The 12750-nt window shown below is 41.4% G+C and overlaps 1 non-coding gene across 1 annotated transcript; it reads right to left on the reverse strand.

The window, feature by feature from the left end:
* Positions 1 to 11896: 11896 nt before the first annotated feature.
* On the reverse strand, positions 11897 to 11971 carry Trnas-uga. Its single transcript has one exon. It is a non-coding gene; the product is annotated as a tRNA-Ser (tRNA).
* Positions 11972 to 12750: the final 779 nt, after the last annotated feature.

Here is a 12750-nt window from a genome sequence, read left to right on the forward strand (position 1 = left end):
TCTTAGCCTTGATGATAGCTTCCACTCTCGCAGGTATACGTTCAGTCAGGTGCTGGAAGGTATCTTGGGGAAAGGCAGCCCACTTGCCACGCAGTGTTGCACTCAGGAGAGGTATCCATGTCGGTCGGTGAGGCCTGGCACGAAGTTGGGGTCCCAAAACATCCCAAAGCAGATTAACAATATAAATATTGCAAACTTTAGGGAAAGCCTACAGCAGCTACGCTGGGATGAAGTGTATAAGGAACCCGATGCAAACTTGAAATATAACTTATTTCTCGATACATTTTTAAGGGTATTTGAAAATTGTTTTCCCAAGAAAATAGTTAAACATAATTCCAAGAAAACATATAAAAAACCTTGGCTAACTAAAGGAATAAGAATATCTTGCAACCGTAAAAGAGAACTGTATCCAACAGCAAGAGGGAGTACTGACCTTGAAATTGTTCAATATTATAAAAACTATTGTGCAGTGCTAAGGAAGCTTATTAAAAAGTCCAGAAGCATGTGTATCATGTCTGAGATCATTAACTCTTATAATAAAATTAAAGCAATTTGGAATATTATTGAAAGGGAAACAGGGCAATCAAGAGCACAGGAATACTTTAGTGCCATAAAACTGAATGACAAGTGTACTAAGAAACAATCAGAAATTGAAAATATTTTCAATAATCTTTTTTAAATGTTGTGGAGGAAATTGAATCTAGATCTTCACTAGAAGAGGCAAGACTACTAATAGAAGAGGCCATACCTGTGCAGTTTGAAACAACTGTAATTCCACCTACCTCTCCCTCTGAAATCAGTGAAATAATAAACTCACTGAAAAGTAAAAGCTCTTACGGAATTTATGGCATTTCGAGCAAGGTACTTAAAGCTTATTCCCCACAGATAAGTAAGATTCTCAGCCACGTACGTAATAGCTCTTTGGAGCAGGGTGTTTTCCTCGATAGACTGAAATATGCCATTGTAAAACCATTGCATAAAAAGGGGGATGTGTCAGATGTCAACAACAACCGCCCAATCTCTCTTCTGACAGCTCTATCCAAATTTTTTGAGAAAGTAACGTATTCAAGAGTAGCCTCCCATGTTTGTAAAAATAAAGTACTAAAAAAATGTCAGTTTGGTTTTCAGAAGGACTTTTCAACAGAAAATGCTATATACGCTTTCACTGATCAAATATTAAATGCTCTGAATAACCGGACATCACCGATTGGCATTTTTTGTGATCTCTCAAAGGCCTTTGATTGTGTAAATCATGGAATTCTTTTAGATAAGCTAAATCATTATGGTTTGAGTGGGCAGCGCACAAATGGTTTAATTCATACTTAACTGGGAGAATACAGAAAGTTGAAATAAGTCGTTCATGTACTGTTAAAACAACAGCTCATTCCTCAAACTGGGGGGCTATCAAGTACGGGGACCCACAGGGTTTGGTCTTAGGTCCTTTACTGTTCTTGATATACATTAATGACTTACCATTCCACATTGATGAAGATGCAAAGTTAGTTCTTTTTGCTGACGATACAAGTATAGTAATAACATCCAAAAACCAAGAACTAAGTGATGTAATTGTAAATGATGTTTTTCACAAAATTATTAAGTGGTTCTCAGCAAACGTACTCTCTTTAAATTTTAATAGAACCCAGTATATACATATGGCATCATATTCTGGAATAATTCATCGTTGAGTAGAAAAGTATTCATTGCTCAAAAACGTGTAATCAGAATAATTGCTGGAGCCCACCCACAGTCATCCTGCAGACGTCTATTTATGGATCTAGGGATCCTCACAGTAACCTCACAGTATATATATTCACTTATGAAATTTGTTGTTAATAATCCAACCCAGTTCAAAAGTAATAGCAGTGTGCATAGCTATAACACCAGGAGAAAGGATGATCTTCACTATGCAGGGTTAAATCTGACTTTGGCACTGAAAGGGGTAAATTATGCTGCCACAAAAGTCTTTGGTCACCTACCATACAGCATCAAAAGCCTGACAGATAGCCAACTAACATTTAAAAATAAATTAAAAGAATTTCTAAATGACAACTCCTTCTACTCATTGGCTGAATTTTTACATATAAATTAAGGTGAAAAAACAACAACAACTTAAACATTAGTGTCATGCAATATTTTGTGTACTGTAATATCTTATACAGACATCTTTTATTAACCTGACACGTTCCACCTCATTACGAAGTGTTGTATTCATGATCTATGGAAAAAGTATTAATATAAACTAATCTAATCTAATCCATAGGATCAGGACTCTGTGCATACCAGTCCTTTACAGGTATGGTATTGTCGTGTAACCACTCCGCCGCAGGCCGTGCATGCTCGGAAGGTGATCGATCGTTTTGGAGGATGTAATAGCCTGTACCGAAATGCTCTTCAACAATGGGAAGTAATACGGTGCATAAAACATCAATGTAGGCAAGTGCTGTGATAGTCCCAAGCAAACCAACAAGCGAAAACACGACCACACCGTAACACCACCGCCTCCGAATTTTAGTTTTGGCACTAGACACGCTGGCAGATGACGTTCATCGGGCATTCGCCATACACACACCCTCCCATCGGATCGCCACATTGTGTATCGTTATTCATCGCTTCAGACGACGTTTATCCACTGTTCAATCTCCAAAGGTTTAATCCACCCAAACGAGGCGCCGTTTGGCATTTACCGCCGTGATGTGTGGCTTATAAGCAACCACTCGACCATGAAATCAAAGTTTTCTCACCTGTCACCTAACTGTCATACTGCTTCGAGTGGATCCTGATGTAGTGTGAAATTCCTGTGTGGTGGTCTGGATAGATGTCTGCCTGTTACACATTAAGACCCTCTTCAACAGTCGGCGGTCTGGGTCAGTCAACAGACGAGGTCGGTCTGTATGCTTTTGTGCTGTACCGTTTTCCGTCACGTTTCCACTTCAGTATGACATCGGAAACATCGACTCAGGATGTTGTCGAGTGTGGAAATCTCGCGTAGAGACATCTGACACAAGTGACACCCAATCACCTGATGACGTTCAAAATCCGTGAGACCCGCGGACGCACAATTCTGCTGTCTCACGATGTCTAATGACTACTGAGATCGCAGATATGGAGTACCTGGCAGTAGGTGGCAGCACAATTCACCTAATATTAGAAACGTATGTTTTTGGCGGTGTCGGGATACTTTTGATCACATAGTGTTAACGAAATTATGTTCTAATGTCAATAATAAAGTTATGAACTGTCATCGTTAGTCGTCATTTTCCCTTGCCGTGTCTGTGGACAGACTGGCGATGTCCATCACAAAATATGCCTTCTTAATTTCGCTATAGTTCTCAACTCTAGCGTGCCCTTGAACACAATATCCGACGCTAATCCATGCAGAGTATAATTGCACGGTCCCCGACATTCACAGCTCAATTGATGTGTCACAATCACAAAGAGGTGTAACTCGTGTCATGTGTAGTTTTGCACATGCCCCAAAGTCGGAGCTGCTAATTTCCTGACTCACTCGCTGTAGCAGCTAATGTTCAGGGTCTGAAATGGCACAGCATGTGAATCCGTTTGATGACATGTACTACCAATGGTGCAGAGTAATTTTCGTCTGTCTCCTGCTATTCTTCATTTCCATGCTGAAAAAACACCATAAAATGTAAAGAACTTAATTTTGCGTCATTGTGGGGTTGGTCAAAAGTAACACACACTGCTGCACTGTTTTGAACACCTGTCTACATTCATGGGAAGATTGCTTTATAATATTTCGGTCATATTGTCAAAAAGAAACAGTTTCCTGTGCTTATAGGTCAGAAGGTAACAGTTGAATTGGTTGGTTCCAGATTTGTCCCGTCTTCAGCTATGATTTTGTGAGTTATAATCATTAATTACGAGAATATGATGGCAGAGTGCTTGACACCTCCCTCTTGGTGATCCGAGGCGGCGTTGCGCTACCTTTGGATTCCCAGACTGACGTTTTGCAGACTGTGGGATTCGGGTGGTTCCGTCTCATTGATTGATTAAGAATGGTATCATGAGTTCCGTAATTTGTGTAAATTCATTAGTCGATGGTTTTTCTCCTTTTGTTTGGTTTATTCCTAGCAGAGGAGTGACTGCCTCACTCACTACATTTATCTGGTATATATTCTTGATTTGGACCCCTTAAGGCCACTGAGAGTCATAATGCTCTAGTGAGTTTAAATGTTTCTGTTTCAATAGTGCGATCCAGCATATTACCACCATCCCATATTATCCTAAGCCTTCTTTTCCTGAACGTGTTAACAGCAACTGAAGGACCACGGTTATGATTTACAATGCCTAAGCCCAAACCACGTGGGATATGTCCTTACCGTGGATTAACTTTGCCTGGGACTCGTGCACAGCATGAGGCCTCCAAGGCAAGGTGGCACTGATGTTTGCTTACCCTTGCAATTCGCCACTTACCAGTCAATGGAATATAAATAATCTTCTACCTGAGGATATCATTCCTGCTGTTATTAAACAGAATTGGCGTAGAGCCAGGAATAATATCCAGTTAGCCCGTCAACGCCAAGAGAAACACTACAACAGGGTAGGCAACCCTTTCGGGGTCCAATGGGTGATAAGGCTTTTATTCATAACCAGAATGTAGGTGGAGTCAGTATAGGGGAATCACTGGTAAGTTAACTTCAAGATTTATTGGGCCTTGTTCAGCTTTCCGGTTTCTGAGTCCAGTCAACATACTTTTGCGTAATCTCGCCACTCTAAAATGCTTTACGGTCCATGTAAGCCAAGTTTAACAGGCCATGTAGTTCGTTTTCCCTGTGTTTTAAGCCAGTGGAAGAGTGGATGGAGCGTCCCCGGCATTCCTTAGAGTTGGGAAGGGTGAGCCATGGCGGCATTTAACTATCTTTGGATACCCTGACTGAATAGCATTCCAGTAGCAAGCGCGAGTGCCGCACTGATTCGCTCGTTTCATAGTTTTATGCGAGTGTGGAAAAAATGGGACCCGTCCGGTGGTTGGTGAATTGGTTTTGATATGAGGCAGCAGCAGGTACGGGCTGAGGGGCCAGTCTGTTGACATGGTGACCATTGGGGAATCTTGCTGTATTCGGAGCTGTATGCACAATAGCATGATTTCTGGGCTTTAGAGAGAGAGTGCGCCAGCAAATGTGCTCACCATGTGTAGTTTTGATGCTGGTGAACGGAATAGTGCTTTTAATGATACCATATGGGGTATTAAATATGTTGTGGAGCGTGTTGTGTTTATTCCCTCAGTGAACGTCACATATGGAGATCGAAAGGTGAGGTTTCCTTGCCATTACATTAAATTATTTGAAGACTCGAGTGTCACGGCACTTATTTGCTTATTTATTTTCACTTATATGTGTATAAATAGTGTTGCACGTATAGCCGGTCTGTTAGAACTTAAGAATTAATATCGTGTTATATGAATGGTTACTTAGATGCGCAACTGACTGAGGTGGTAAATTCATCTTTGAACTGGTATCTCCTATTCTACCGGCGCTACATAATGAGCCCTGGTGTTTGCATTTGTTGTTCCTTAGCTTTAAATCAATCCTTATCTGTTGTAAGTTCTGAGCAATGTTGAACGAGCCTTTGATGTTTTTATGTTCTTTTAAATTAGTTTTAGACGGATAAAAATCTTGAAGGTCTGCAACCTGAACTTTATCTGTAACTGTTAAGCACAAAAGCTTGTCTCTATTATTCTGTAGTTTCAAAAGACCGTTCGATGTCTGCTGGTTATCACAAGTGTCTCGTCCTTTTATATCAGCAATTTTAGTACAGTAATGGAAATTTCTGCTCATGATTAAAGGGTTTAATCCCTATTCACTGAACTTGCTTAGCGAGAGTTACGCTACTTTAAGGGCTTTATTTTTGAAAGACCTTAACCCCATATTGCTGATGCTCTAGACTTTAATGCCGTAATGTGTGTGCTATTTGTTGACAGTCGTGGCTTCTGAGCTGTGAAACGGTAATTGACGCGGCGCTTAGCCGCGTGTATGTACTCCTGTATTTCGGCCTGTGCACATAGCCGGACGGCGTCTCCAGTGGTCATTAGCTCTCGCTGGACTTCAGATTCCAGCTGTAGCAGCTAAACATGTTTGCCGAATATTCTGTTTGATGGGTAGTTTTAAGTAACTGCATTTTCGAGCTTGCACTGTTTTGTGATATATTGTAACAAAGCTAAGAATATAGTTTCTGCATTTGAGTTTGCGATACTTTACTGTACTTAAGGTTTTGAACATTTAAATTCCGTCTGTAATACACTTCTCTTGATAGCTTCTCCTAACTTGGTTGCACACTTCTTCTATCTCATCGCAAGATTACTAGACTTGCCCTCTTGATACTTTTTCTTGGTTGCTGTTTAATGTAATTTAGGAACCTATACTTAATTCCATTGTTGTACTTGTGTGGGTTATATTTAATTACCTTACGGTAGTTCAAAACTTTGGGTGGTTTTAATTTGTTGACTCCTGTGTACTAAGAGTGGCGCCTGCGGGGGTAAGTGTGACTTTAGCCTACTTAGTGCGATAAGTAGCAGTTATTTCAAATATTATTTTTCCGTTTTAAATTTGATTGTGTAAGTGAAGCTTGTTGTTTAAATTGATATTTTTCTTGTCTTAAAGACTGCGTGTGTAAGAGAAACCTGGTGTTAATCATTGTACACTGAAGAGCCAAAGAAGCTGGTACACCTGTCTAATATCGTGTAGGATCTCTGCAAGCACACGGAAATGCCACCACACCATGTGGCAAGCATTCGACTAATGTCTGAAAAGGTGCGGGACGAAATTGACACCACGAATCCTGCAAGGCTGTCCATAAATCCGTAAGAGTACGAGGGCTGGCGATGTATTCTGAACAGCACGTTGTAACGCATCCAAGATATGTTCAATGATGTTCATATCTGGTGGCCAGTGGAGGTATTTAAACTCAGAAGAGTGTTTCTGGGGCCACTCTGTAGCAATTCTGGACGTGTGGGGTGTCGCATTGTCCAGCTGAAATTGTCCAAGTCAGTTGGAATCCACAATGCACATGAATGGATTCAGGTAATTAGACAGGATCCATACGTACGTGTCACCTGTCCATATCATTCCAACTGTACACGCCCCACACCATTACCGAGCCTCCACCAACTTGGACAATGCCCTCCTGACATGGGACCATGGATTCATGAGGTTGGCTCCATACCCGTACTCGAACATCTGCTTGATACAATTTGAAACAAGACTTGTCCGACCAGGCAACGTGTTTCCAGTAATCAACAGTTCAATGTCGGTGTTAACGGGCCCTGACGAGGCGTAAAGCTTTGTATCGTACAGTCATCAGGGGTAGACGAGTGGGTCCTTCGGCTCCGAAAGCCCATATCGATGATTTTTCATGAAATGGTTCGTACGCTGCCACTTGTTGATGGCCCAGCATTGAAATCTGCAGCAATTTGTGGAAGGATTGCACTTCCGTCGTACAGAACGATTGTCTTCAGTCGTCGTCGGTCCCGTACTTGCTGGCTCTTTTACGGGCGCAGTTATGTCGGAGATCTGATGTTTTACTTGATACCTGATATCACGGTACACTAGCGAAATGTCCGTAAGGAGAAATTTCCACTTCATCGCTACCTCGGAGATGCAGAGATGCTGTGTCCCATTTCTGGTGCGCCGACTATAACACCACGTTCAAACTCAGTCAAATCATGATAACCTGCCATTGTCGCAGCAGTAACCGATCTAACAACTGTGCCAGACACTATTTGTCTTATATGGGCGTTGCCGACCGCAGCGCCGTATTCTGCCTGTTCACATACCTCTGTATTTGAATATGCACGCCTATACCATCTTCTTTGGCGCTTCAGTGTATATCAGTTGCAAGAGTAGATTATGATTTGAGTTATCTTTCTGATTAAATGTTTTTTTATTCCACTATTTGATCAGAATATAAATTCTTTTGACGGTGACCGGTTTCAGTCCGTAATGGCCATCCTCAGATTTTTTCTACACCATGTCCGAAAGTGATAAGGCCATCATGGCATCGTCGAAACATATAAATATAGTCAGCACAGCATCGTCACATAGATCTAAAATAACTTGTAGAATAGGCCACGTCGTCCACATACCACATCATTCTGATTGTCGCCATAGTTTCAAATAAATTTATAATTTCTTAAGGAAAAATAATGTGTTCATCCTGGATTCGTCCTTCTAGATCTCCTACCGTTTGTCCATTCTATGTTCTAATATTTCACTTGCAATGGCAAACACCGCGAAATTTATCAGGTACACAGTAGTGATTCTGCGCTTTTCGATCTTCGGTATCAAATGCCTTTCCTTAACACGGCACACGTCAGAAGTATGAAAACACAATTTATACACCAGCGTGATGGCTCAAAGAATGGTCTTCCGAAAATGTTATCAATTTGCTCATCATGTTGTTTAATCTCAGAGAGCAATAGTTTCGCAAACTTGTGACTACCGCAACACTGAAGTAACTTTCACAGCCTGTTTCTTTGAAGAAGAGACATTAGAAAACGTCATGCACTCTTTATGAGCATTCAAATCTTATGCAAAATATGTTCTTGAAGTTTAAGCAAATGTTCACACTGCAAAAAACATTGATGCGTGCTACAGGTATAGAAGCATAATCAACATGAAGTTTGCCTACAGTTCTGCATTAGTATAACCTCTGAGATACGATATGCAAAGATCTGAAAGTTCCAGTATTAATATTTTACTCTGGAGAGGAGCGTAGGAGTATGTGCCTTGAATCTTCGTAGAAACCTAAAACTGTGTGCTTGATTGTGACTGGAATCCTGGACCTTGTCTTCCTTTGGCAATTCCGTTCTCACAGGACGGTTAGGGCGCGTTTATGCTACGACCTCGTTGTTGTCTGCAAGCAGGAATGGCCCTGCAGTGGTGCATCAAACACACTGAGCGTTACCGGCCCATCTGGCCTGCACCATCGCTGATCGCACCCGCTGCTCTCTACGATCCTCATCAGGCTACGGCATCAAGATGGTTTGCGTTTCGCGCTGCGGCCATCTCCTCTCGTCCTGAAACTTGAGCTGTGAACGCCTGCTTCAAGATCACCCCAGCAGTGCTGTGTTTGAGTGCTTATCGTTGTGCGCCTTTTTTTGGGGCCTACGGGCTTACGCAAACAGTTTTGCTTTTTTGTGACCTGTGAAGACAATTCAATAACAACTACTCTGAGTAACGATTCTAGACAGATACGTATTTCAGCCATTATTCAGGACAAAACAAGCAATTCCACTTAATTTCCTAAAAATAAATAATGTTCGTAAGAGCTACATACATGTCTCTGAACTTGGATATAGTGCCGATATAAACCATGTAATTATTTTACACGTTGTGGTAATGCACGTAACCAGAACTAAAAAAAAGTGTACTACTCAATTTTATACATAGATACATCGATAAATGTGTAGCTAAATTTTCCTCGAGACATTTAAGTCTCATCGTTCTTTACGGTAATGGTGTAAACTGAATTAATGAATTAAAATTCGTGTCGCGGGTGGGATTTGAACCCGGGCTATGGACTTGTGTAGACCGTGCAGCAATGTTAGCCGTAGTACAAGGAGACCAGTGTTCAAGTCCCGGCTGTGACACGAATTTTGATTCACTTATACGGCTTAGACTATTATCTGTGAATGTAGTTACATTTTTTGCATCTGCTTTTTTTCATTTTTTTCGGTGTTGCGGGGTTTTACTACAGTCGATCGATAGCCATGTCTAATGTTATATTTATTTATCCTTCTAAATCCAAATAATTCCCGGGTATGCAGAACAAGCAACTGTTTGCCTTTTATAACGTAAAGGGAAACCTATTGGAAAACAACAGCAGATGTTCGTCCAGTATAATCGAACGGCTCCAACGTCCGATTGTATTTGGATTTTTGATAATATAGATCATTAAAATAACAGGGGACCGACCCTAGGCGTCCATTGATCGCTAGTAATTCGACAATACGCTAAAGCCGCGCGAAGTCGCATTACTCGTGAACAGAGACAGATATCGGTATCCCTAGCGTTTCAAAAACTTTACTGCACACTCAACTATATTTCACTCGCGATACTGTATGGTATATATCGTCTCAGACAGTAAGCTACCTGACCGAGCGAGGTGGTGCAGTGGTTAGCACACTGGACTCTCATTCGGTAGGACGACGGTTCAATCCTGCGTCCGGCCATCCTGATTTAGGTTTTCCATGATTTCCCTAAATCAGTCCAGGCAAATGCCAGGTTGGTTCCTTCCCCGTCCTTCCCTGATCCGACGAGACCGCTGACCTCGTAGTTTGGTCTCTTCCCACAAAAAAAAGTAAGCTACCGGTGGCCAAAGTTTTCCAAAGAAAGATTTGTAAATCATGCGCGCTAGTGTAGCAGATAAGATCATTTCACGATAACTGTTATGAATTATGGAAGGTAATTAACTTACTGATAATTTCGACATGTTTAATAATTCATTTTACGCCCAGGACGTCTAGCTAATTAACCACTTAATACAAGAATGCTTCCGTGTATATTTTTTCTTCTGTTGGTGTCACACCTCCTCTCTTATCCTTTGATCCCATGATGTACGTGGATGGATAAACGTAATTATGTATGGAATATATTATAACCTGGGTTAGTCAAAGATGGTAGCAGTATGGTACTCGTAGTTTGCCGGCCGGAGTGGCCGGGCGGTTATGGCGCTACATTCTTGACCCCCACGACCGCAACGGTCGCAGAATCGAATCCTGCCTCAGAGATGGATGTGTTTGATGTCCTTAGGTTAGTTAGGTTTAAGTAGTTCTAAGTTCTAGGGGACTGATGTCCTCAGCAGTTAAGTCCCATAGTGCTCAGAGCCATTTGAACCACTTTTGAGTAGGGTAGTTTAGCAGCAACATAACAAAGTGAGCAGATTCGGCAGAGAGTTCGTGATTCCAACGATAGTGGGATTGAGCAGGGCAGAGTTTGTGAGGTAGGTTTTTACTGAGGTCCTACCCCCACCACCAGTTTTTCTGAACGGTTGGCGGTAGGTCCTGGAACGCTCCATGTTAGGACACTTTAGGGCCGCCGATTCAACGAGACGGACGCAGGGGTGCGGCGCTCGTCATTGGTGGTGACAAAAGTTATTCATAATCTAGGTTTTTTGTGGTAACATTGATTATAAAGCACGTTCGGGTGTGATTTAATACCGGGAAACGTTCAGCGATATTTTATTTGTAGAAATTTTTCAGATTTATGTGTTTCAACTAGCGGACTTACGCGCGAGGTGATTGAGGGCATGAACCAACGGTTCTTGTTCTTAGATCAATAGCGGATAGGTTCATTAATGTATCATTTGTTGCATAGTTTCGTTCTGCATATAAGCAACATAAATTTTTCATGATTCAACGATTTATTTTACTCGTTTCTTTGTTGTCGAACTTGGCCACGTGTTGCCAGCATTCATAACGGTAGTCGCTGGATTTGCCTTTCGTTAATCATAGCATGAGTAAAGTGGAGTCATGAAGCCTGGGCTGGTTTGCTAACGTTGTATTTCTCTTGCATTATACGTGGTTTCAACACGAACTTATCTGCATGGTACTGAATGTGTAGTAACACAAGTAATGTTTGAGAGAATGGAAGGTAATATACTTCCTTACTCCGCGCGTTAAATAGGTAAGACAATAACTAAATGGTATTAAGAGGCAACCAATCAGTAACATTCATTTTTACCCATTTTAATCATTTGTAGATGTAAATGGCGACGAAATGTTGACTATATATCCGGTATGACGAGATGCAAGAGATAGTGAGTGCTTCATGTAGGTTTCGTCACTGAGAGTGGTAGTTTTCTTAAATATAATGGGTTTCATGTATATTCTGTCACAAGGAGTAATAGTTTCCTTAAATGAAACTTCCTGGCAGATTAAAACTGTGCCGGACCGAGACTCGAACTCGGGACCTTTGCCTTTCATGGGCAAGTGCTCTACCAACTGAGCTACCCAACCACGACTCACGGCCCGTCCTCACAACTGTACTTCTGCCAGTACCTCGTCTCCTACCTTCCAAACTTTACAGAAGCTCTCCTGCGACCCTTGTAGAACCAGCACTCCTGAAAGATAGGATATTGCGGAGACATGGCTTAGCCACAGCCTGGGGGATGTCTCCAGAATGAGATTATCACTCTGCAGCGGAGTGTGCGCTGATATGAAGCTTCCTGGCAGATTAAAACTGTGTGCCGGACCGAGACTCGAACTCGGGACCTTTGCCTTTGCCTTAAATGTTTTGTCACAGAGAGTAACAGTTTTCTTAAATATTATCGAAAAAAGTCAGAATGATAATTGAAATTCTCTCTTAGCGTTATGTAGTATCCTTCATCTATACTACTGAGATAATGATTTTATTCTATGAATTTTCAATCTAATCATGTCCATTGTATGCATTATCCACTTCATGCGACTAACTGAATTTATAGTATCAGAAAAAGAAAGTCTTACCGTCCCTAATTGCACTTATCGTTCCATGGCCATTCACCGATGTTGCGTTACCCGTTGCTTGGTTTTTAAATTAGAGTACTATTATGGTTACCCATATCTCAATTTATTGGGCCTAATAGAAAGAATTAGACACATAGTGGTAGAAATGGTAAGCATGGAGCACTGCGTCCGCTCATATTAAAGGAGATACTTCTCACATGAAAATTAATCAGCCTGACAAACAAGGGGTAGAGTTTCAATACTACACTGCCAAGAGTACTTTTAACGGCATACTCTTATTTTTTAAAATC

Source organism: Schistocerca americana, chromosome 8 (assembly GCF_021461395.2).
Source record: "Schistocerca americana isolate TAMUIC-IGC-003095 chromosome 8, iqSchAmer2.1, whole genome shotgun sequence".
NCBI lineage: Eukaryota > Metazoa > Arthropoda > Insecta > Orthoptera > Acrididae > Schistocerca > Schistocerca americana.